Source organism: Zosterops lateralis (genome assembly GCF_965231275.1).
Source record: "Zosterops lateralis genome assembly, chromosome: 33".
Taxonomy (NCBI): domain Eukaryota; kingdom Metazoa; phylum Chordata; class Aves; order Passeriformes; family Zosteropidae; genus Zosterops; species Zosterops lateralis.
In genome coordinates this window covers 1,196,146-1,221,948 of record NC_139793.1, presented here as the reverse complement: position 1 = coordinate 1,221,948, position 25,803 = coordinate 1,196,146, and the positions used below count along the sequence as shown (strand labels likewise).

Sequence of the window (25,803 nt, the reverse complement as noted above, 5' to 3'; positions counted from 1 at the left end):
TGGCTGACATAAACTAGACTTTGTCCCCAGGCCCTGCCCACCATGTCCCTCATCCAAGCCCTGGCACTCCTATGGATCAGGAACAGTGTGGCCAGCAGGAGCAGGGCACAGATTCTTCCCCTGTGCTGGGCACTGCTTGAGGCAGCACCTCGAGTGCTGTGTCCAGTTCTGGGCCCCCCAATTTAGGAACAACATGGAGGGGCTGGAGCGTGTCCAGAGAAGGGAACAAGGCTGGGGAGGGCTCTGGAACACAAGTCCTGGGAGGAGCAGCTGAGGGAGCTGGGCTTGTTTCTCCTGGACAAGAGGAGGCTCAGGGGAGACAAGGCAGTGTCAGGGCACAGGTTGGACTTGATGATGTCCAAGGTCATTTCCAGCCTTGCTGATTGTGTGATTCTCTGAAAGCAGCCTTGCAGCAGTGTCAGGATGAGGCCTGGGCCTCCTCTTCAGAAGGTGCAGCAGCCCAAGTCCCTCAGCTTCTCCTGACAGCCCCAAAGCCCATCCTGTCAGTCCTGCAGAGCCTCTGCAGCTCCTCCTCATGGCCCACAACAGGAGCCCCACAGCCAGACACAGCAGGCCAGATGTGCCCCCCTGGCCTGGGGTGCCTCTGGCAAGGGAGCAGCCCCAGGCACTGCAGGAGCCTGCAGACAATTCCTGAAGCCCTTGGAGGATGATCCTGCTCCCCAAGGGACATTCCCACGGTGCCAACTCATGAACTGCAATGGGGAGTGGGGCCAGAGAGGAAAGGGCAACCAGGGTTGGGCTGTTTGCAGGGGAGGGAACAGGGGTGGGGAAGAGGAAGAAATTTGTACCAGGGAAGAGTAAAGAAAGCCACGGTGAAGCAAAGGAAATGCTGAGAGCAGTTTGGGGGTGGCTGCCAGGCAGCCCTGGCTCTGAGCAACAACGTCTGCAGTGGCACAGGAAACTCAGAGCTGATGGGAACAAACTCTCTGTGTGACTTGAGAGGCCACGCCAAAGCTGAGTGTTTTCCCTGCTGTGGCCCAGCCCTTCCTGGCCCCAGGGGCTGATGGTATTTGTGCTCCCTCAGGTTCATCTCCCCACACCAACAGCATGGGGGTGCTCAGGCCTGCTCTGGGCAGTGCAAACAGGGGCTCCTGAGGCAGTGCTGCCGTGTCTGTGCCTGCAAGGATGCGGCCCCTGTGTGAGCTGGGGGAGAGGCCAGGGCTACCCAGGGGGGATGTTGTTGGCAGGTGCATGAGGACGCTCTGGGACGCTGCCCTGGGGTGTCCAGCGCACTGGGGATGGATCAGCCCCTGCTCTGCTGCTCCTTCCCGTCTCCCCCAGGGCCCTTGCAGAGCCCCAGCCCTGCTGTTTGCCCCCAGCCTGCCCAGGGCCAGCCTGGGGCTGCTCCCGGGGCTTTTCTGTGCTGAGCATTGGCCTGGGCGTGTTCTGGAGAGAGCCTGGGCAAGGAGCCTGGAGCCCCCAGGCCCTGCCCTGAGGCATCAGCGCTGCCCCAGCAGTGCCCATGGCCTGGCCCTGCTGCAGCCCCGGCACTGCCACCCCCAGCCCTGTGCCCGGCCCCGAGAGCCCTCAGGCCCTACAGCAACACCAGGGCCAGGAGGACAGCGGAGCAGGGCCATGGCAGCAGCACTGGCAGCACCAAGGGCTGCTGCTCCTGGGCACAGCTGCTGTGCCAGCCCTGATCTGCCCCCAGCTCTGCACACAGGCATTGCTGCTGCAGCTGCAGAGAAGGGAACAAAAGGGGCATCTCTGCTGAAAACTTGGCTGGGAGATCCTTGAGTTCCTTTAAAACCAGCAAGAGTGCAGCCCCTCATTGGCAGAGTCTGTGGCCACAGAGAAGGTGGAGAGAAATAAAATGAGAAATGGCACAAACAGTGACATTTCTTTCTGGGTAAGAATTATGAAGTAAAAGAAAGAAAAAGGACCTCCAAAATGAAATCAACAAGAACTATCAAAGAAGACTTTTATTACAAGTGATTTGCAGAAATAGTCCAGCAGTTTACTGTTTCTGAAAACATCCAGTCATCAGTTTCCACACTGCAGCCTTGAGCTCCTGGTTCCTCAGGCTGTAGATGAGGGGGTTCAGGGCTGGAGGCACCACCGAGTACAGAACTGACAGGGCCAGATCCAGGGATGGGAAGGAGTTGGAGGGCGGCTTCAGGTAGGCAAACAGGGCAGTGCTGACAAACAGGGAGACCACAGCCAGGTGAGGGAGGCAGGTGGAAAAGGCTTTGTGCCGTCCCTGCTCAGAGGGGATCCTCAGCACAGCCCTGAAGATCTGCACATAGGAGAAAACAATGAACACAAAACAGCCAAGTGCTAAATAGGCACTAACTGCAATGAACCCAAGTTTCCTGAGGTTAGAGTGTGAGCAGGAGAGCTTGAGGATCTGGGGGATTTCACAGAAGAACTGGCCCAGGGCATTGCCCTGGCACAGGGGCAGGGAAAATGTATTGGCTGTGTGCAGGAGAGCATTGAGAAAGGCACTGGCCCAGGCAGCTGCTGCCATGTGGGCACAAGCTCTGCTGCCCAGGAGGGTCCCGTAGTGCAGGGGTTTGCAGATGGACACGTAGCGGTCGTAGCACATGATGGTCAGGAGATAAAACTCTGATATGATAAAGAAGAGAGAGAAAAAGCTGTGCAGCACATCCTGTGTAGGAGATGTTCCTGGTGTCCCGGAGGGAATTGTGCATGGCTTTGGGGACAGTGGTGCAGATGCAGCCCAGGTCACTGAGGGCCAGGTGGAGCAGGAAGAAGAACATGGGGCTGTGCAGGTGGCGGCTGCAGGCTGCGGCGCTGATGACGAGGCCGTTGGCCAGGAGGGCAGCCAGGGAGATGCCCAGGAAGAGGCAGAAGTGCAGGAGCTGCAGCTGCCTCGTGTCTGCCAATGCCAGCAGGAGGAAGTGGCTGATGGAGCTGCTGTTGGACATTTGTGGTGTCTGGGCATGGGAATCTGTAAAAAGAGTAATTATGGAATAGTTCAGTTTGGAGAGGACTTTCAATATCCCAGCACAGGTTGGTGGCACTTTCCCCCCACTGCCTGCCCAGGGCTCTGCTGCTTGGAGCTGTCCCTGCCTGCAGCTGCTTCCCTGTGCCCAGGGCTGGGCCCTGCCAGTGCTGCCAGAGCCCAGCCCAGCCCTGGGGGCTCAGCTCTGCCCTGCAGAGCCCTCCCAGCTCAGGCACTGCCCAGGGGCAGCTCTGGCTCTGCAGGCTCTGATGGCAACCTCAGAGCAACCCTGAGGAGGCTAAAAAAGTGATTCTGGTGCTGCCTGCAAGGGGCCCTGTGCTGATTTCTGTCACTGCCGGGTTTAGTAAGATCTGAGACAAAATTTTTGTTTTTTTTTTTTCAACCTGAACATAGAGATTAATGTCTGTGTGCAATTTCCCATACAGGCAACACAGAGCAGTAGATTAATAAAGCAGGATTTCCCCATTTATGCAGCCCTTGTCTCACTGTGCTCTCTGGATAATCTCCTTGGAAATGTTCTGCAGTTAAATGCCATGTTGGGAGTCATCCACAACAATGCAGCATTCTCACCACACAAGAAGAACACTTCCACAACTCACCAGCTATGTCTCCTTCCACGCAGATCTTGTCCCCCAGTGCTGGGAGCAGCTCCCAGGGCTGGCTGAGAGCTGTCCCTGGCAGGCAGCAGAGTCCCTGCCCCAGCACAGCGCCCTGGGCTGCAGGACCCTGCTCTGCAGGACAGCCCTGGGCACCCCTGGCTGCTCTACACAGGAGACAAGCAGAGAATGTACTCACAGAGTCTGTAGGCATTGGGATGTTCCAGCTTTAGGTGAGGACTGCAGGAGCTGCAGCTGCGTTGTCCTGCAGCCAGAGGTTCCTGTGCCAAGGGCTGGGAGTGATTCTCCCCCAGGCACTTGTCAGCCCCTTCCCAGCCCTGAGTGACTGAAGCTCTCTGTGCCTGTGTGCTGTGCCCGGGGTGGCTGCAGGCAGTGCCCCAGCCCTGCTGGGCTGGGAGAAGAGCTGCTCATCAAGAGAAAGGTGTTTTTAAGCTCTTCTTGGTTGCCAGGAGGTGCCTCTGTGCCAGGAGCCCGGCCCAGCTCAGCACCACAGACACAGCACAAGGACTTTTATGAGCCTCTTGGGGCTTGTGATGAGGCCCTGAACATTAGAGGGAGATGATGAAACTGCTCAAGAACTCCAAGTCAGAATCCAACTTCAAAGTTTCTGGAAGTTTTAATGGGTCCCACTGAGGGACGGGAGAGAGAAAGTGTCCCCAGGCCCCAGGCAGAGCAGAGAACTGCAGGCAGTGGTGACAGGTTTTTCAAAGGACTTTGGGTTTTGCTTTTGCCTTGGAATCTCTGAGAGGTTTTGCAATCCAATTATCTGCTGTAATTAGTCCCTTGAGAGGCTTTGTCAGTAATGACACTCAGTGGGGCTCATTAATGCTTCAAGATACTTTAGTTATTATAAGGTACTTGGAGTTTCCCTTTTAAAACTGACTCTATGAGAAGTGCAATCATGGCCCCAATTATCTACTTTAACAAGTCCCTCGGGATTCTGAGTCAGTAACAACACTCAGTGGGGCTCATTAGCACTTCACAGTACTCAAAGTTTATTAAGGAACTACTTTTTGACACTGAGTCTGAGTGCTGTGTGTGATAATTGGCCTCCAATTATCTGCTTTAATGAGTCCCTTGGGAGCTTTGCATTGACACTCAGTGGGGCTCATTCATGCTTTGAGATACTCGAGGTGTTTAAGGTATTTTGGATTTTCCTTCCCACACTGAGTCTCTGAGGGTTTTTTTGTGCAATCCTGGCTTCCAATTCTCTACTCCAAGGACTCCATGAGGAACCTGGTTGGGGATGGACCTCAGTGGGACACATTAATACTTTGAGACACTTTGGGTGTTTCTCCTGACTTTGACTCCTTGAAAGGTTTGTGCAATCTCCTCTCAGGCCCTGAGGTTCCAGGGCTCAGCACCAAATGCACCACGGGGCTCATTAGGATCAAGCAAGTCCTGACAAACCAGGGCTGTGCCTTGATTTCCCTCTGGTCTGGTGCAGTTCATTAGGAAGGTTTCCTCCTGCAGTTATGGAGAAAAGTTTCCAAGAGCTTCTAAGAAATACACATTTCTATTTGAAAGGATGTATTTTATTACAGTTCTCTTTAGCGAAGAGGTGATTGCAGCATTCAGTATTGATATTGATCCAGGGTCTTTCCCAACGAAGTCTGGCCTGCTCAGAGAAGCTGTGCCTTGAGCTCCGACCCAGTGTGGACAACCTTGCTCCGCATTCCTCAACCCCATCCTGTCTCGTCTAATTCTGGGAACTACTTTGTTCAGAGAACTGGCTGCACTCAGGCAGAGAGGGATTTCCTTCCTTTTTTAGAAATCTAAAACTCTTAAGTTTCAGACAATCTCCTCAAGTGTGTGCCAAGGCCAAGGTGCCACCAAGGAGGTTCCCCTTCCCCAAGGAAGAACCATGCAAGGAAAGTTTCAGATACACAGGAAGTTCTGCAAGAAACACAAATCCAGAGTTGGCTGAAGGCAGAATGAGATCAACTGCTGAAGGACAGACAAGCTTTGAACTCCTTGCAGCTCCAAGCTGCAGGTGGGTTGTTGGGAGGTGTGTGAGTGAGCCCAGAGTGAGGGCAAGGGAAATGCAGAGAGGCCTGGAAGTGCTTGTGTGCAGACAGGCAGTGGGGAAAGGCAGTGCTGGTCAATGTCCCATCCCTGGAAACATTCCAGCCCAGCTGGGACAGGGCTCTGAACAACCTGATCTGGTGAAAGATGTCCCTGCTCATGGCAGGGGTTTGGATGAGATGAGCACTGCAGAGCACTTCCCATCCCAACCCTTCCAGGATTGTATGGGGACAAGGGGCTGCTCCCTGCCCTCCATCCACTCCCCTGACTCCTCCTTGTCTCTGCTGGAGCCCACATCCAGCAGCCAAAGGCAGCCCCTGCTCTGGCCTTTCCCCCCTGCCCCAGGGGCTGCCAGAGCCAGGGGGGCACAGGTGACCTTTAGGCTCTGCAGGGCTCAGGCCCAGCGGCTGTGCCAGAGTCAGGGCTGAGGTGACACTCTGTGGGCTGGGGCAGAGGCCAGGCAGAAATGAGCCCTGAAGCAGCAGCTCTGCAGTGGTGGCCACCAGGCCGGGTTGCCAAGGGAGGTTTCTGGCCATGGCCTGGAAGCAGCTGCTGCTGCCAAGGTGCCTTTGGTGCCTCAGGCTCTCCCTGGCACAGCTCCCAGCATGGCACTCTGCACTTGTGCCCGAGCCCTTCCCTGTCTTGGGGCTGGCCTGGGGCTTTTCCTGCAGCGGGATCTGCCCTGGGCCTGGCACAGGAAAGGCAGTTCCTGCTGGAGCAGGAGGCTCTGCCTGCAATGGGCTCAAACAACTTCAGCGAGGCTCTGTTGGCTTCCAAATTGCTTCCTAGAGCACCATTTTTTATTATTTATTATAGCTTCTGTACTCTGGAGAAAATAACTCTTTTTTTTAAATTTGAATCTGTGATGTGAATAAATCTCTCTATCAAATCCTGATCAAAATCAATCATAGTTCTATTTATATAAATATATCTCGTATTCCATCATTACTCCTCTGGGACAAAATGCATTTTGGTTCAATTCCACCTGTCCAATCTTTCACACATAAACCTTTGACAAAGTCTGCGGCTAGGATTGGATCCAGCCAATCTCTGTTTCCTCTCTTAGGCTGAATTTTAAAAGTCTAGACATCCTGGAGGAGTTTGAGGATCCACTGTTGGGTGTCATTTCTCCACCTCAGGACTCAGCAGGAGTTTCTCCAATGCAGAAATGAAGCTTTTGCCTGAAGCTCCCACTGTGCCCATGACAGGAAGCCCTGGGAGTGTCTGGGACATCCCGGCTCTTTGGCAGCCTGGGCACTCCTGGGGTGTCACCGTGGAGCCCCCGTGAGTGCCTGTGACAGATGGGTGCCTTTGCAGCCCAAGGTGCCCTGGGATGTGCCCATGGCATGGCTGGGACTGCCTCTGCCCACAGGGCTCTTGAGCATCCCAGCTCAGGCCTGGGGCCAGAGTCCCTTGCCATGGCAACCATTTGCAGTCCCATTGCCAGGGCCAGGGGATGCCAGAAGGGATCCCAGAATGGGCTGAGTTGGGAGGGAGCCATCAGGATCCTGGAGTGCAACTGCTGGCCCTGCACAGGACAGCCCAACAATGCCAGCCTGGGCCTGGCAGCGCTGTCCAAAGGCTGCTGGAGCTCAGAGAGCCCTGGAGCTGTGAGCCTTCCCTGGGAGCCTGTTGAGTGGCCCAGCAGCCTCTGGGGGAAAATCCTTTCCTGAGATCCAACCCAAAGCTGCCCCGAGTCAGCTCCAGCCATTGCCTGCAGTCCTGTCCCTGGGCCCCAGAGGGAAGAGGTTCCCACAGCCCCCAGCCAGGGACCCGCTCCCAAGGCTGTTGCCAGGGCAGCCAGGGCTGGCACCAGCTGTGATGCTCGGTTTCCCCGGGCTGGGCTTTAGGAATGGGATTCCCCAATTTCCTGCTCCCGCTAAAACCGTGCTGCCCCTGGCTGCCCTCCAGCCTCCCACTGAAAGTACAAAAGGCAAAGACCCCAGGCTGGGAAAAGAACAATTTACTGGCAACAACAACAAGATAAGGAACAAAAAGGAAAAGAAACAATATAGATAACAGAAGGGGTATGGTAAACTATATACAAGTAAAAATAAAACACCACCAATTGATTTTTCCCAGTCATGCATTTCCTTCTGCCTGGAAAGGACATGCATCTCCATGAGGGAGAGAGGGAGTCCCTTTCTTGCCTTTAGCCATGACCTGAGGTGGGATCAAATACAATGACAGGGCCATGGCCAGACCCTCACATTCTTCAATCTCACCTAATTTCATTGCCAGGGGCAGGGAAAAAAGCAGGTGTCTTCCCAGTGTGGCTCACAGTGATTGTGGGTCACCAGGGTTCTGCAAAATCTGGGTCTTCTGATGGGGGATGAGGATGGAGACTCAAATTATGCTCTTCCCACAATCAGGACACTCTCAGGGCTTCCCTTATCGGTGCCTCTGTTGGTGTTGAGTCAAGTTAGAGCTCTGGGTGAAGCTCTTCCCACACTGGGGACACTCGTGGGGCCTCTCCCCAGTGTGGATGCGCCGGTGGGTGATGAGGTGGGAGTTTTGCTTGAAGCCCTTCCTGCAGTCGGGGCAGCGGAAGGGCCTCTCCTCCCTGTGAATCCACTGGTGCCGGAGGAGAAGGGAGCTGGTCTGAAACCTCTTCCCACACTCAGAACACTCATAGGGCCTCTCCCCAGTGTGGCTCATTTGGTGGATGATCAGGTGGCCCCTCTGGTTGAAGCCCTTCCCACATTCCCCACACTTGTATGGCCTTTCCTCAGCGTGGGTGTTCTGGTGGCGGATCAAGTGGGAGTGCCGGCTGAAGCTCTTCCCACATTTCTCACACTCGTAGGGCCGTTCCCTGGTGTGGATCCTCTGGTGGCGGATCAGGCTGGATCTGTCACTGAAGCTCATCTCACATTCCCCACACTCGTGGGGCCTCTCGCCAGTGTGGATGTGCCGGTGGGTGACGAGGTGGAAGTTGTGCTTGAAGCCCTTCCTGCAGTCGGGGCAGCGGAAGGGCCGCTCCTCTGTGTGAATCTGCTGGTGCCTGAGGAGATTGGAGCTGGTCTGAAACCTCTTCCTACACTCAGGACACTCATAGGGCCTCTCCCCAGTGTGGATCCTCCGGTGGCTGATCAGTTGGGACCTCCAGTTGAAGCTCTTCCCACACTTCAAGCACTTGTAGGGCTTCTCCCCATCATGAAGCTGCTCAGAGGCCACCAGCTCCAAGCTCTGGCTCGATCTCCAGCCGCCTTCCTGGCACTGGGAGGGTCTTTCATCCTCAGAGCTCCCTGGGATGGGTTTGGAGCCCCTCCTCCTGCGGAATCTCCAGGGTTTTTCCTCCTTGTTGGACTCCTGCAATGTGGAGCCACTTAAAACTTCTTCTTCCATAAGGTTCTCTTATGGGGATTTGTCCTCCCTGGTCTCCATCCTCAGCTCCTTGTCTGGGGGAGGAAGGACAAGGAGAGGATGGGATTTTCCTCTGTGCCAGAGGGAAGGGGAAGGACAATCCCCTCAGTCCATCCCCAGCAGGACAGTGTTGGCAGTGGGGTTGTCCTGCAGCCGGGGGCCGTGCTGGGCTGGGAGATGGAGCAGGAGAGAAGGGGAAAGGGGCAGTGACTTCCTCCTCACCTGCCTGGCTGTTCCAGAGCATCTTTCTCTTCCTTGTAGCTTCCTCCTCCATCTAGCTGCAATTTGGGAATGGGAAATCCTGGTTAGGGGGTAAACAAGAGATGAGTATATGGACTTGGAAGGTCCCTCTGCCCAAGTCCATCTCTAGAGGTCATGAGGCATCGGGCACCCATAAAAACCTCCCAAACACCAAGATTCAGCTCTGAAAATGCCTCTCACAAGTTGCCCATCTCTGGTCTCTCCTCTTTGGTGTTCAGGTGTTCCCCCCGTCCCAGGTACTGGGGGTTGACTTGTATTGGGGGTCCTATGTTGACTGCGCCACTGCCCCACCCAAATATCCCCCCCAAAAAACCCAACCCAGAGACCTCCCCAGGATATCTGGGCCCAGTTCCCCCTCCCTGGTCACCTGTGGGATGGGGGGTGATGATCCCATGGTTGGGGGCTGCAAATTCAGGGAGTGCTCAACCTCAGGGTTCCTTCTCCTTTCCCTGACCCTTCTTTGTCTCTCCTCTTGCTCTTCCTCCCGCTCCTCATCTTCCATTCCTCCTCCTCCTCCTCCCTAACCCCACCTCCTACTTCCATCCCTTCTCTCTCCCCTTCCCCACCCCTCCTGTCCCAGCCCTCCTCCTCCTCCCCCAGGAGCAGGCACACCCCAGGTGCCCCGTTCCCCAAGCCCTGGCAGCCCGCGGGAGGAGCGGGGATGGAGCCAGGACAGGTCGGGATGGGCAGCGCGGGGCTCTCGGCTGCTCCCACCCGCTGGGGCTGGGGGGAACCCGGCCCGGGGAAAAGGAGAGGGAAACTGGGAAAACTGGGGGCTGCACATCCAAACTGGGGCTTGCTGGGGACCCTGGCTGGGCACTGCCAGCCCTTGGGGCTCCTCTCGGGAGATCTGGGATGGGGGGAAGGCAGAGAGGGGTGGGGGATCCCAGGAGTGGCATCACTGGGAGGGTCTGGTTTGTACTGGGGTAACTGGAACATTACTGGGGCAACCGGGAGTGACTGGGAATGACTACAAGCATGCTGAGGGCAACTGGGGTATACTGGGAGTGTCTGTGACCATAATGGGGGGACTGAAACCACACTGGGAACAGCTGGAACCACACTGGGGAGAACTGGGATCACACTGGGGGTGACTGGGAGTGAGTGGGACTGCACTGGGGGCAACTGGAAGCAACTGGGCCCACAGTGGGAGGGACAGGGAGTCACTCAGGGCATGGCTGCAATAATAATGGGAGTATCTGGGAGTGACTGAGGTCATACTGGGGGTCACTGGAACCACACTGGGGGTGACTGGGTGCAACAGCTCATACTGGGAGTGACTGGGATCATCCTGGAAGTGACTGGAACCATACTGGGAGTCACTATGGGTCTTACTGGGATCATCCTGGGAGCCACTGGGATTACAGCAGGTGTGAATGGATCCTGACTGGGGAGTACTGGGAGCTGCTGGGCCCATGCTGGGAGGACAACGTGGATACATTGGGAGTAGCTGGGATCAACTGGAAGGTACTGGAACCATGCTGAGGGGACTGAGACCACATCTGGGGCAACTGGAATCATACTGGGAGCAACTGGGAACAGACTTGGGGCAACTGACAGAAATTGGGAACATGGTGGAGGGAACTAGGAGAAACTGGGAAAGACTGGGATCATTCTGAGGCAGCCAGAATCTTACTGGGGCAACTGGGAGTGACTGGGAAGGACTACAAGCATGCTGAGGGAAACTGGGATATACTGGGAGTGTCTGTAACTGTACTGGAGTGACTGGAACCACACTGGGAACAGCTGGGATCATGCATGGGACAAATGGGACCATGCTGGGGGCAACTGGGAGCTAATGGATCCATGCTGGGGCTACTGGGCATGACTGGGTCCCTGCTGAGAGAGACTGGGAATATTCTAGGGGCAAATGGGGGCATTTCTATCATACTGGGAGGAACTGGGAACAACTGGAAGTATTCTGGCAGCAAATGGGGTCATACTGGGATCACAGTGGAAGCAGCTGGGTCCACTCTGGGTGAGACTGGGATCACACTCAGGGTGACTGGACTCATACTGGGATTGACTGGGAGTGGCTGTGAACAACTGGAATCACACTGACACAAACAGGAAGGAACTGGGAATGACTGGGAACATTCTAGGGGTGACTGGAATATACTGGGAGAGACTGGAAGTCATGGGGATCCTACTGGAGGCTACTGGGGTCATGCTGGCATTGACAGGGAGAGACTGGGATCACACTGGGGGCAACTGGCATCATACTGGGATTAGAGTGGGTGTGAATGGACACTGCCTGTGGGTTACTGGCAGCCACCAGACCCAAGAGGAAGAGCTGGAGGTCATAGGGCAACAGCAAAGCTGGGATGTAGTCACCATCACAGAAACGTGGTGGGATGACTCACACAGCTGGAGCACTGCACTCCATGGCTACAGGCTCTTCAGAAGAGACAGGAAAGGGAGAAGAGGTGGAGGGGTGGCCCTTTATATTAAGAAGGCTTTTGACACCATAGGTATTGAAACTAATGAAAATGGAGTTGAATGCCTATGGGTGAGAATTAAGGGGAAAGCCAACAAGGCTGACATCCTACTGGGAGTCTGTTATCATCCACCCAACCAGGAGGAAGAGCTGGACAACTTATTCTATAAGCAGCTGGAGAATGTTTCAGGATCATCAGCCCTTGTTCTTGTAGGTGACTTCAACCTGCCAGACATCTGCTGGGAACTTAATACAGCAGAAATGAGGCAGTCCAGCAAATTTTTAGAGTGCATGGATGATAACTTTTTGTCACAGTTGGTAGGTGAGCACACCAGGGGAGAGACTATGTTGGATCTGTTGTTCACAAATAGAGATGGGCTGGTGGGAGATGTGGTGGTTGGAGGACGACTGGGGTAGAGTGATCATCAAATTACAGAGTTCTCGATAATTGGTGAAAACAGGAGGTACATCAATAGCACTTTTTCACTGGACTTTCAGAGGGCAGACTTTGGCCTATTTAGGAGACTTATTCAGAGAGTTCCTTGGGAAGCAGCCCTTAAGAACAAAGGAGTCCAGGAAAGCTGGGTGTTCTTCAAAACAGAGATTCTGAGGGCACAGGAACAGACTGTCCCTGTGTGCCAAAAGATGAGTCAACGAGGCAAATGCCCAGCCTGAATAGGCAAGGAGGTTTTGGATGAACTCAGGAATAAAAAGAGGATGTATCATCTCTGGAAAGAGGGTCAGGTCCCTCAGGAAGTATTTCAGGGGGCTGCTAGAGAATGTAGGAAAAAAAATAGGGACGCCAAAGGTCAGTTTGAACTCAAAATGGCGACTTCTGTTAAGAATAATACAAAATGTTTCTACAAATACATGAATGGTAAAAGGAAAGGTAAGGCCAACCTTTACTCTTTATTGGATAAGGGAAGGCTCTGCAGAGACCTGGAATGGTTGGATTGATGGACAGACTGCAACAAGATGGAGTTTAATGAGTCCAAGTGCCAAGTCCTGCACTTTGGCCACAATAACCCCTGCAGTGCTCTAGGCTGGGGATGGTGTGGCTGGACAGTGCCCAGGCAGAAAGGGACCTGGGGGTTCTGGTCAGCAGCGGCTGAACATGAGCCTGCAGTGTGCCCAGGTGGCCAAGAGGGCCAATGGCACCTGGCCTGGATCAGGAATGGTGTGGCCAGCAGGAGCAGGGAGCTCATTCTTCCCCTGGACTCAGCACTGGTGAGGCCACACCTTGAGTGCTGTGTCCAGTTCTGGCCCCTCAGTTTAGGAAGGACCTTGAGACGCTTGAACGTGACCAGAGGAGGCAACGAGGCTGGTGAGGGGCTTGGAAAACAAGCCAGATGAAGAACCACTGAGGGAGCTGGGGGTGTTTAGCCTGGAGAAAAGGAGACTCAGAGGTGACCTTATCACTCTCTACAACTTCCTGAAGGGGGGTTGTGGACAGCTGGGGGTTGGTCTCTTTGTCCAGGCAGCAACTGACAGAAGGACAGGACACAGTCTTCAGCTGTGTCAAGGGAAATATAGGTTGGATAGTAGGAAGAAGTTTTTCACAGAAAGAGTGATTAAATACTGGAATAGTCTGCCTGGGGAGGTGGTGGAGTCACCATCCCTGGATGTGTTTAAGAAGAGACTGGATGTGGCACTCGATGCCGTGATCCAGTTGAGGTGTCAGGGCTGGGTTGGACTCGATGATCTTGAAGGTCTCTTCCAACCTACACATTCTGTGATTCTGTGATGGGACCCTGACTGGGGTTACTGGGAGCCACCAGAGCCATGCAGGAAACCAGCTGTGCACACACTGGGAGGAACTGGGAAAAACTGGGAACGACAGGATGCATACTGGTGACAACTGGGAGGTACTGGCAGGGACTGGGATAAAACTGGGGGCAACTGAACCATGCTGAGGGAACTGGGAGTGCCTGGAAATGACTAAAAGAAGACTACAAAACCTCCTTCCCCCAAAAAAACGCAAAAAACAAAACAAAAAAACAAAACAAAAAAACCCAAAACAAAACAAAACAAAAATTCACCACAAACCAAAACCAAAACCAAACCAAAACAAAAAAACCTCCAAAAAGCAACAACCACAAAACAAACAAACAAACAAACAAAAAAAAAAAAAACAAAAAAAAAAAACCACGAACAAACCAAACAACCACAGGGAACCAAAAATCCCAAACAACCAAACAAAAACCACCAAAAAACCAAACCAAAACACTTTAGACTGACACAAGTACTGCTATACAGCATTTACTTCTGCTATATGTTAACCTCATTCCTCAAAATCATTCCTTTCTTTGCCAAGAAATACCTGTGGGAACAGAAATCTCTCCTTCTCTGTAGGACATTCTGTATTAAGGATCAGTTAATGCGATTAAAGATTTATTGGCTTCTTTTTCTCTCAAACATAGCAAAGGAGGGAGAAATATGAAAACAAAGCTCTAGTAATGTCATTTTTAATTCTGACACAATTAAGGATTTTTTTTTTTTAAATTCACCCCATCCATTCTGAAAAGCACCATTCTCAGGCTAAGCCTAAGGGATCCATCTTTTTTAATTTGCTGCTAATGCTATTTGTACAGCTCCCAGCCCTTGTTATGGCCATGGGGGGCCCAGGGCTGATCCTGGGAGCCGCCACTGCCAGCCCCGGGACCCCCGAACCCCTTTCCCGGCCATCCCGCCCCTCCAGCCCCAGCGCCCCCCAACGGGGTCCCGGCAATCCCAGGGCTCCCCCCCTCTCGGGCTCCTCGCTTTGGGCTCCTGGGGCTCTCCTGTCTCTGGGCTCCCGCTCAGGGGCTCCCCAAAGCCCGGCCCTCTCCCGGGCTCCCCAAACCCGGGGTCCCCCCGGCCCCGCCGGGGCTCTGCCCACACCGGGACCCCCCAAAACCACCTCCCGGGGACCCCCCCATGTCCCCCTGAGGGAGGGCCATCTGCGCCTCGCCTTTGGAGCCCTGCCAGCTCCAAACACCCCCCCAAAAACCCCAAGCCCAGGGAGCCCAAACCCGGGATATTTGGGGCGAGCTCCCCCTCCCCGGGCACCTGCGGGATGGGGCCGATGGTCCCGGGGCTGCTGCGGCTTCAGGGAGCGCTGGAGCCGCCCGCTCCCTCCTCTGCTCTTCTTCCTCCCGCTTCCCGCGGCCGCTCCGCCTCTTCCTCCCTCCCTCCTCCTCCTGCCCCGTTCCCGAACCCCTCGCAGCCCGCGGGACGAGCGGGGATGGAGCCGGGAAAGGTCGGAAGGCAGAGAGGGCCCAGGGGGATGCCAGGACTGGCAGTGACTGGGCTGTGCTGGGAGCACCTCATCACCCCCGTCAGGTGACATTTTATAGGGGACCCCCATTCCAAGCCCCTCTGGGGGATGTTTTGCCCCCCCTCTCCCCCGGGGTGGATTTTTGGGATTCTCTCTGCCATGGCCGCTTTCAGAGGCGCCTGTTTTGGGTTCCCAGGAAAACTCCCCTTCAAAGGGCAACACCACTCCCGGTGATTCCGGCAGCGGAGCCCCGGGAGGGTTTGGGGGTCCCAGGGGGGATTTGGGGGTCCCAGGGGGGATTTGGGGGTCCCGGGAGGGTTTGGGGGTCCCTGGGCGGGGCCGGTGACAGAGCTGGGACCCCGAGCCGGGTCTGAACCTTCTCACTGTGCCCGGGCAGCGTCAGCGTGTTCAGGGAGATCCTGGGGCCCGGGGGGTCACCCCAAATCCCAGGGGAGCCCAAATGGCCAGGGAGCCCCTGCAGTGCCCCCAGCGCTGGATCTGCTGCAGGCAGGGGGGCACCAGCACTCGGCCCCCACCCCCCACCATCACAGGGGGGCAGAAACGGGGGAGGGGCACGGACAGGTCGGGGGGACCCCCAAAGTCCTGGGGGAGGGGATACGGGGGGACTCCCAGGAATCCCCGTGGGGGGATGAGGGGGGACCCAGGAGGAGTTTGGGGGGGCCGGGGGGGTCATGGGGGGACCCCCAGGAGTCTTGTGGGGGGTGGGGAGGGCAAAGAACAGGGCGACCCCCAGGATGGGTTTGGGGGGGATCTGGACTGGAGCTTCCCTGGCAGTGGGATGGGGATGGGATCTGCCCGTGGAATTCCATGGGAATGGGATGGCAGTGAGATCCAGCTACAGAATTCCCATGGGAATGGGACAGCAGTGGGGTCCATCCTTGGAGGCCCCACGGGAATTCCCCTGTTCCCAAATTTTTCCCTCCCAAATCCCCCATTTCCCAATTTCACATTCCCATGGGAATTCTGCCCTCCCCCCCTTTATGCTCCAGTGCCTCCTGCCCATATCTGACACATTTCCGGAGCCATTCCAGGCAGGAGTGCCCCAGGGCATTTGTCAATTCCTCAGCCTGAATCTCCTCCTGTTCCCAGCGCCTCTTGGTGACCTGGGCAGCGCCGTGGCCACCAGGAATCCTCCGGATCCCCAGGGGCTCGGGGGGAATGCCAGGAGTGGGAGTGACTGGGCTGTACTGGGATCCTACTGGGATCTTGCTGGGAGTGAGCAGGAGCAGCGGGATGGCTCCAGGGCTGGGGCTGGGGGCGCTCCTGGGGGGGCCAGGGGGAGTGGGACCCCCGGCCCCGGGACCCTGCCCCGCCATTCCCGGCCCCGGGACCCCCCTGCTCCCCTTATCCTGCACAGGGACCCACTGAATCCCCCATTTCTGAACACCAGCACCCCCTGCTCCCCTTATCCTGCACAGGGACCCCCTGAATCCCCCATTTCTGAACACCAGCACCCCCTGCTCCCCTTATCCTGCACAGGGACCCACTGAATCCCCCATTTCTGAACACCAGCACCCCCTGCTCCCCTTTTCCCGGCCATCCCATGGCTCCCACCCTCCAGCCTTCCCCTGTGCTTGACTTTGGGATGGTGTGGAATGCCTTGGACCCCCATTCCTGCCTTTCCCAGCCCCCAGCCCCACCTTTCTTCAAAACCAGAGACTCCCAGAACTCTCCATTCCCAAACATTCCAGGTGTCACCACCCTGGTCTCCTCTTTTTGGGAAACCCTGAACTTTCCTTTCTTGGGCTCAAGGACCCCCTGGAACTCCCTTCTACCTCTCCAAGTCCCTGCTCCCCATTTCCCTGACCCTGAGACCCCCCTGCACCCCCATTTCTGAGAACCCAGGTGCCCTTTTACCCCTTTGCCCTGCCCTGAGACCCCCCTGCACCCCCTGATCCGGCACCAACACAACCTTTTCCCGGCCACCCCGCCTCTCCCAGCCCCCAGACCCCCCTTTTCCTTCTCCCTGGGACCCCTGGGCCCCCATTCCTGCATTTCCCAGCCCCTCCTTTCCTCACACTGAGGAGCCCTGGCACCCCCTTTGCTGGGCACAGGATTCCCTGGACACCCCATCCCACCTCTCCCAGTCCCTGCACCCCCTTTCCTTGACTCTGAGCCCCTGAACCTCCTTCAGCTGTCCCAGTTCTTCCAGTCCCCCCTTTCCTTGGCCTCTTGACCCCCTGGATCCCCAAACTCCCACTTTCAGCCCCCCAGCTCCCCCAAATCTCCGTGTCCCCCCAGTTCCCCACTCCCTGCAGTCCCTGGAAGTGGCGCTGTCGGAGCCCGGCCCGGGGGTCCCCCAGTCCTGGATTGTGGGGACGGGGACGGGACCCCCTGCGAGCGCTGGGACAGCGAGCGGGGCCGGATGGAGCCGCAGACACCGGGGATGGCAGCGGGAGCTGGGCTGGGATATTGGGATAGCCAGGGCTGGATATGGGATAGCCAGAGCTGGATATGGGATAGCCAGAGCTGGGTATTGGGATAGCCAGAGCTGGATACTGGGATAGCCAGAGCTGGATATTGGGATAGCCAGAGCTGGGATATTGGGATAGCCAGAGCTGGGATATTGGGATAGCCAGAGCTGGATATGGGATAGCCAGAGCTGGATATTGGGATAGCCAGGGCTGGATATGGGATAGCCAGAGCTGGGATATTGGGATATCCAGAGCTGGGATATTGGGATAGCCAGAGCTCGATATTGGGATAGCCAGAGCTGGGATACAGGGATAGCCAGAGCTGGGAAGGTGGGGGAGCAGCCAAAGAAGTAAAATTTTTAGTTGACACTGGAGCAACATATTCTGTTTTGAACAAGGCTTTAGTATCTATGGAAGATGATTATTTTACAATAGTAGAAGCAACTGGCCCATCTGAAAAAATCATATTTTTGTAAAACATTAAAATACAAGTTTGAGAAACAGTAGGGCATTCATAGATTACTGCATCGAGCAGGAAGGGATTTGCTGGAATTACAAAAGGTAAATATTAAATTTTTTAATGTTAACATGAAATTTTTGTGGGATAGTCAGGCCTGGCATATTAGGATAGCCAGACACGGGATATTGGGATAACCAGACCCAGGACATTGGGATAACCAGGGGATGGAGGGAATGGAGGACTCTGAGGGGCTGCAATGGGATCTGTGGGGATGGAGGACTCTGAGGGGCTGGGATGGGATCTCTGGTGATGGAGAGGATCTGTGGGGCTGGAATGGGAATCCAGGGAGCTCCAAGGGGCTCTGTGGGGCTGGGACACGACTCCATGGGTCCCTTCTCTCCTCCTTCCCAGGTCTCCACACGGTGCAGGTGGTTTCCAGCTGTGACCTCCTGTCCAATGGAGAATCCATGGATCCCACGGGTACGGCTACGACGGGTGGGATTTCATCTCTTTCCAGCTGGGATCCAGGAGCTTTGCAGTGTCCCACGGTGCCACTGGATCACCCAGAGGTGCTGGGAATGCAAAGGGATCCTGGTGGAGCAGATGAAGCATTACCTGGGGCACACCTGTGTGGAAGGGCCCCAAAAAGACATCAGATATGGTCGGGAGGCTCTGGAGCACAAAGGTGGGTGTGGGAGGGGAAGGGAAGGAAAGGGAAGAGAGAGCAGGGAAGTGGCTTGGGGGGATCCAGGGGTGGGAAAAGGGGAGGCTGGGGGTGGGTAGGTGTGGGATGGGTGGGGTTAAAGCGGTTCCTGTGCTTAGGAAAGGGAGCTCCAAGGGTCCCCGGTGTCCCCACTCCCATCCAAAGGTGGGAAGACCCGGGATGGTTGGGAATGGGGGTCCCGGGTGTCCCCGGTGCTGAGGAAAGGAGGGGCCCAGGGGGTCCCGGGCAAGGCAGGAATAGGGGCCCAGGGGGTCTGTGGGCCAAGGCCAAGGGGGCTCTGGGGGCAGGGAGAGGCGGGATGTCCGGGAAAGGGGCGCAGGGCTGTCGGTGCCGGGTCAGGGGGTGCAGGGGGAACCCATGGCCGGGAATGGGGGTCCAGGGCTCCCCGGGCTGACGGGAACAGGGGATGCCGGGGCTGGGAGAGGAGGATCCCCGAGCAAGGGGCTGCGGGGCGGGGTCGGGGCAGGATAAGGGGGCGCGGGGGGTCCCGGGGCCAGGGAAGGAGCTGCGGGGGGGTCCCGGTGCCAGGAATGGGGATTCCAGGGGCTCCCGGGGGGGGTCCCCAAAGCCCCTCCCAGGGGGGAGCCGGAGCCGGCTCAGGAGCTGTGGGGAGAGAAAAGGGGCCGAGCCCGACACGGGGGGACACGGGGGAGTCCCGGGCGCTCCGAGGGGCGGACACGAGCCCTGGGGACCCCCCTCACCTTCTCCCGCTTGGGAGGCCAAGCCCCAGCCCTGGCAGATGGAGCCAAGATGGAGCCCCCGAGCCCCGGCAGCATCCTGGGGGAGGCGTCCGGCGGCAGCTCTGGGGGCGGGAGGGGCAGGACCTGGGAAAGGGACCGGGATGGGCTGGGACTGACTGGGATGGGCTGGGACACCGGGGTACACCGGGACACACCAGGACACACACGGGATACACCGGGACACCGGGATGCACAGGGCCCAGGACTGGCACCCACTGGAGCCGGATCAGAGCACACTGGGACCCAGCAGGACCAGAACTGAGGAACAGGGATCAGAGTGGGACCAACTGGGATATACTGGGGTTAGACTGAGAGTGACTGGGATCGTACTGGTGGAAACTGGAACCTTACTGGGACAAGTGGATGTGACTGGGAATGACCATGGGTATGCTAAAGGTAACTGGGATATACTGGGAGAGTCTGTGACCATACTGGGGGTGACTGGGAACACACTGAGAGGGACTGGGGGTAACTGGGTCTACACTGGGGGAACTGGGATCCATGGACTCTCCATTGGACGGGAGGTCACAGCTGTAAACCACCTGCACCATGTGGAGACCTGGGAACGAGGAGAGAAGGGACCCATGGAGTCGTGTCCCAGCCCTGTTGGAAAGCAGATAGAAATCTCCCAGGACCCCGTGCACACAGGCTTAGAGGCAGAAAAGAATGCAGGGGCTGCTTTGAAACCCTCGGGGAAACTGAGATCCATAAAGTCACACAGACATGAAGTAGGAATGTGAGTTTTAGTTTTAGGTGAGTAAAAATATGCCTTAATTGCCTTAAGTGCCTGAAGTAAAGAAGAGACTGTATTAATTTATAAAAAAGCTCCAAAGTCCAGTTTAAAGTTCAGCAGCATTACCTTGTACAAAGTTAACTGAGTCCTAGACATAATATAAACATACCAGAGCATTGATGACATTGCTAGACAGAATAGACAGGCTGTAGGCACAGGCCTTGTGTAAGAAATGATTACCATTGTCACACAACTGTGTTAGACCAGGAGAATTGCAAAAAGACAGGAACAGCATCGTGTTTGTGGCTGGTTGGATGATTTAGGAATAGAATTCATTGTATCGGGGCTGCTGCTGCTGCTTCTGCTTGGGCCATGGGGACTCTGTGCTGGAAGGCATTTTGCATGATGGCCCGGACTGTAACAGCCTGACCTTGGTGAGGCTGATCCAGCCATGGCATAAACTACTTTTCCAAGCAGCAGCACCTCTCTTGTTCCTGGGCTGGCCGCTCCAACTTGCCAGCTGTCCATCAGCAATGTGCCTGCTGCTCCTGCCTGCTGCCAGTCCTTCCCTGGCAGTGACAGCAGGAGCTGCTCCTGCCGCCAGCAGCTCCTGTGCCTGGAGTCCCTTCCCGTGCTGGCAGCACCAGCTGCCTCTTGCCTTCAGCCCAATGCCTGCCTGCACCTCGACCTGCCTTGGCCAGCTCTCTTTTCCCAAGCCTTTCACTCCCAGGCTTCTGCCCCAGCCCAGGGACATTTGTTATTCCCATCACCTGCTGCTTTGACACCATGAACCATTCTGGTTTGACCTGAGAGGTGAATCATGAAGATTGTGGTGCTTTCTTGTCCTCAATGTCCTGTTAAGACCAAGAACATGCTGTTCTTACAGCTGGGATTGTGGCTTTTCCTACACCATTTATTCCACACTGCAGGACTAAAGAAAATCTCTCCTTTTCCTTACTAAGTTGAAGCTACATCTTAGTGCAAGTGTGTGTTAAAAGAGAATGAATGCCATAATCCTCCTTTTCTTTTTCAGTCACTAGTGGATACCTCCCTGGAGGATACAGAACAACTCAACAATCTTGTGCATACAATGAAGAAAAGGCAACACAAAATTCCCTCTGGATGATGGGGTAAGAAAACCTGTTTAAATCTGTGTCACTGTTTCTCACCACGTACTTAAAGTGACAAGAATTAAGCTGATTTTCTCCACGCTGATGCAGTTTTGCAATGAAGCAGCAGCGTGTCATGATGCTAAGTAAGAATCTGGCATTACCTCTAATGGTCACTGCTGCAAAGTGTATCAGTGCACAGCAAGGCAGACTGGGTTATCACAGTTATTCCTCCCCTCCCCTCCTTCAGCCTGAGTGCAAATGGGGCATGTTCTGGGCCTGGATGGAGAATTCCATGGACAAAATCTTCCCCCATCATCACATTTACATCTGCTCATTGCTCTGGGTAGCCATAGTCTATATTTCTTTTAGTGGAAACCTTGAATTGATGGCAGATCCTTACATCTGCAATACCAATGTACAAATACACAAAAATCAAGTTTGGTTTCAATATTAAATTTATTTTAAATTGCTACAGCTGCACTTCCAGTAGAGAAACATACAAATATTAATTAAGCTTAGAAATCTAGTTTATTGTTATAATTGTGTTATGTAAATAGATACAAATAAAAACTTGTTAAAAAATTTAATTTCTTGCAGCCCTCTACAACCGCTCACTACACACAAATATCATTTGAAGTTTAACAGTTCAATTTATTACATATTACTCCAACTGTACAGCCTATATAGAAATACAGAAATATTCAGTATCCCTCTCCAAAGGATCTTAGACCCAGTACTAAAGAAACAGAATTCTATAACCATACAACTCAAGACATATTTAAATATTTCTATAGACATAACTATAGAATATACAGATGTAAATTTAAATTTATATTTCATGACATAAAGCAAAGCATATAGAAATACACACACAAAAAACCCATCTATCAGTATACAAATACCAATGTACCAATACAAGAATCCTTACAACCCCATCAACAAAACACTACAGCCATACATCTGAACAAGTATGTCAGTATAAATACAGATGTCAGCACATCAATATCCATGCATCAAGAGAACAACAGACATACATATATACCTGTACAAATACCAGTCTACATCAGGCTATATAAATAACCATCAACTTGTAACTCTCAGTCCCACTGTGACCATCTCTAACTCCAAGTCCATCAGCAGGAATTGCAGCTGCCCAAGTCCCCGGGCTCTCCCTGGGTCTCTTCCTCCCGTGCAGAGCAGCTCTCCTGGACAGGGACAGCAGATGGGACCCGTGGGGAGCAAAGGGAACACTGAGTCAGGATGGGGCCGTTTCCCTTGGCAGCAGCTGCCCTTCAGTCAGGGCAGGGCAAATGGCAGCGCCTCCCCAGGAGGGGGAGAAAGAACAAGTTTGTCCAAAGGCCAGGGCCAAAGGCCAGGCCACCCTCAGCCCCAGGCTGCCTGAGCGGCCCTGCGGCCTCACCCGGGCTCTGGGCTGGCAGCAGCAGCTCCCTGGGCACTGCTGGAGCTGGTGGCCTTCAGCTTCTCCCTGCTGCCTCCTGTCAGTGCCCGCCTGTGCTAAAGGTCTGCAGGGCAGCTGTGGCCAAAGTGGAGCCTCTGCAATTGGTTCCAAGGGCTGGCAGAGCTGCAGGCCCAGAGCCCTGTGTGCTCCCTGCTGGCCCCTCCATCCCCTGAGCCCCAGCGTGCCCTGGGCAAAGCCCCGGCCCCCTTCAGTTTCTTCAGCCCCTCACAGTCCTCTCAGCCCACTCCATCCCTTCGGAGCCATCCCGGGGCCTTGGAGCCGCCAGCGCCCTCAGCCTGTGCCACTTCCCTGTGCCCTGAGTGCCCCCGTGGCCCTCTGCTCCCCCAGAGCCCTCAGTGCCCCCAGCAGCTCAAGGGCACCGTCCCTGCAGCGTCAGCGCCTCCTCAGCCCCCTCAGCCCCCTGTGTCTCCCTGTCCTTCAGCAGCTCCTCAGGGGACAGTGCCTGGGGCCACCGGCAGCTCCCAGCACTCCAGGGACACCCGGGGCTGGAACCGCTGCTCCGCCCGGCCCGGCCGCCAGCTGGGACCCAGCACAGACACAGGGGACACAGGGGGCACAGGGGGAAAAACAAGAGCTGAAAAAGGCAGCCCAGGGGGGACAGAGGGAAAAATGCAGCCTGGGCCTACACAAACATCACTCCATCCACCTACACCAATTCACAGACCAGCACAGAGCCTTTGCTTTGTGATGTCAGGGCACGGTTGCCACGTGCTCGTGGTGACATCACAAGGTTGCCTTGGAGCACGGGAGGCCTCAGGGGTGTCAGAGCGGCTCTTGAGCTCGTTCTGTGCAGGAGTTCGCTCCTGTGCTGGAGGTTTTTGTCAGTGTTCACTGACAAGAGACTTCATTTTCTTGTTTTTCAAGCAGTTTGAAAACCTGCACAGCAGTTCCCACAATGATTGGGCAACTTGCTGCTGCAGTTTTCACTGCTTATAAAATAGGTTATTCAACCTGTTTTATGACCAACCTGGCAGGTAAGTAGAGGTTTTCTCTGGGTGTCACCTAACCCGGCTTTTGTGTCTCCCTGCTCTTTCGAAACAGAAAGACCATTTGGATGCCACTTGGGTAAAGCTCCTCCTGCCAACACGTTCAGCTCCAAAGGGGGTGTCTGTGGCCAGGGCTGTGCAGGGAGCATTTGCAAGGGAACCTGCAGGGGTTGTGTTCCCTCCATGGGACAGTCTGTGGCAGCAGAGTCTGTCCTTTCCTCCCTTTGCTGGGTCAAGCAGCACAACTTTGGAAAATGTGGACTGGGAGACCTTCTGAAAATGCTCTGGTTGTTTCCAGTTCCCTCAAAGAATCTGGTTCCTTTTCCCTTGCCCACTGCAGGTCACCTGAGCCAGGTATTCAGAGGGGCCGATCCAGAGGTGAGTGAGAAAGGAACATTTGATGTTCCTGGTGTTTAAGAATTGTGCAGCAAGCTGTGAGCTTGGCCTGGGGCAGTAGAGAGTAGAGGGCCAGCTGGTTGGACACGTTCTGAATGTGGTGAAACAAAAGAGGACTCCATGGGAGGAGGTAGAACATCTGAACAAGGAGCTGCAAGTGTGTCTGCAGCCCTTGGAGGGGGAAAAGAGTTCTTTCAGAGAAATGGAATGGTCATTTTGGCAGTCATCCTTCAGAAAATCCATGCAAATGGATCTTGGAGGAAATGGAAAATGAATCTGGCCATGAACTTGAGGAAAACCAGCCTTTGGGATTGACCCATCCATTTAGAGAAGTGAACATCAGAAAAAAACATGGCAGAGCCCTGCATGTGGCTGACAGCAGCTCCCTAAGGGCTTGCATTTGAAATGGGATCTGGGGCTAATCTCTGCCAGCCACTTTTCTGACACAAACTCCTTTGTTGTCTCAGATCTCCACAGGCTCTTCTGTTGAACCTGCAGCAGCAGCAGCAGCAGTGTCACCTAAAGGAGCCTTTGCTGCCCCAGCTCAGAAGTGGAGCCCGGGCAGTTGGTTCATCTCCAGCAGTGACACAGCTGCTGCTCAGCAACAGGAGGTGGAGGATGACTCCCTGGAGCTCCTGAGTACGTCTGGTGTCTTTCTTCTCTGAGGGACAGTGCACTGTGTGCACGTGTCAGCACAGCTGCACCAAATGATCCTCCTCACTGTGGTGTCCCAGGGGCATTTAGGGCTCCCCACAGGAAATGCTGTGCTCCAAGGCAGCAAGAGAGTGCTCTGGGTGTTCCTGCTGCCTCTGAGGGCAGCTTGGACATGCTGGGCTTTGTCTGAGCTTCCCTGTCTGCTGAAGGCAGAAGCAGGGCTTGTTCTTGCATCAGCAGAAGGCTGTGACCTAGGAAATGATCTGGGCAAATCCTGTGTGCTAGTGGCCAAACTGGATAGATTGGGTAGCTTCCTAAATTCTCCTTAGACTCCTGACTTCTCACCCATCCCCAGAGCAAAAAACTTCACAGAATTTCTTTGGTTTTGGCATTTTGTATCTTGGTTGTTTTTTAGGTTTTAGTTTGGGGTTTATTTGGATTTTTTGGGTAGAGTTTTTTCTCCATCCCGAAGGAGCTCTTCTCCCTTATGTGTCTTACTGGTGTCATTTTTATGACTGTTCTTATTACCACTACTACATCTACAGGATTTTTTTTTATAACATTATATATTTGTTAGTGAGAACTCCTTTGAAAGAACATCAGGTGACACAGAAACAGAGACCCAGATGTGTTCTTTTTGTGCCTCCGTTGAAAGGACAGATAATATTATCACAATCTGTATTTAATATCCTAGTTTTGTTCTTAGAAAGATGTGGCCAAGAAACACATCCCTGGGGCTTGATCATATCAAAGTGCACTGTAGGCATTTCTCAGGAGCGAGCCTCCAGCCCCTCTGCTGTGTATTCCTCAGATCCATGGCACTTTTCCATCCCTGATTCCCAGTCATTCCCATGACTGTTAGAATGCTGCCCATTGACCCAAGCCCTGCTCAGATCAGTCTCGAGGAACACACATCAAGTCCTCTGGGATTCTGCAGCACAAGTCATTGAATCTGCTTCTTGCCCAGAAGAGCTGCCAGTGCTGTGCTCTCAGAGAAGACCTGGGGGGGCTGAGAACAGAGCCCAGGTGACTCTGTGTCTCCCATCCCCTGTTGGCACAAAAAGGGCCTTGATGTGCACCTGGGTGTGTCTGAGCTCAGAGCCAATCCTGCTGTGTCCTGAATGGGGTCCCCGGCTTGGAAGGGGCTGGGTGTGGCCGTGCCTTCTTGCCATGGCTT

At 54.7% G+C, this 25,803-nt stretch overlaps 1 protein-coding gene and 1 pseudogene across 2 annotated transcripts in view; both read right to left on the bottom strand.

Moving 5' to 3' along the window:
* The window catches only part of LOC310921265 (olfactory receptor 14A16-like), a gene marked incomplete at its 5' end in the record, with an annotated part of 244,604 nt that overhangs the window by 111,228 nt on the left and 107,573 nt on the right, over positions 1–25,803 (bottom strand). The gene's annotated exons all lie outside the window — the stretch shown is intronic.
* LOC310921263 (olfactory receptor 14J1-like) lies at positions 1,979–2,909 on the bottom strand (annotated as a pseudogene). Its single transcript has one exon. The product of its transcript is annotated as an olfactory receptor 14J1-like (transcript).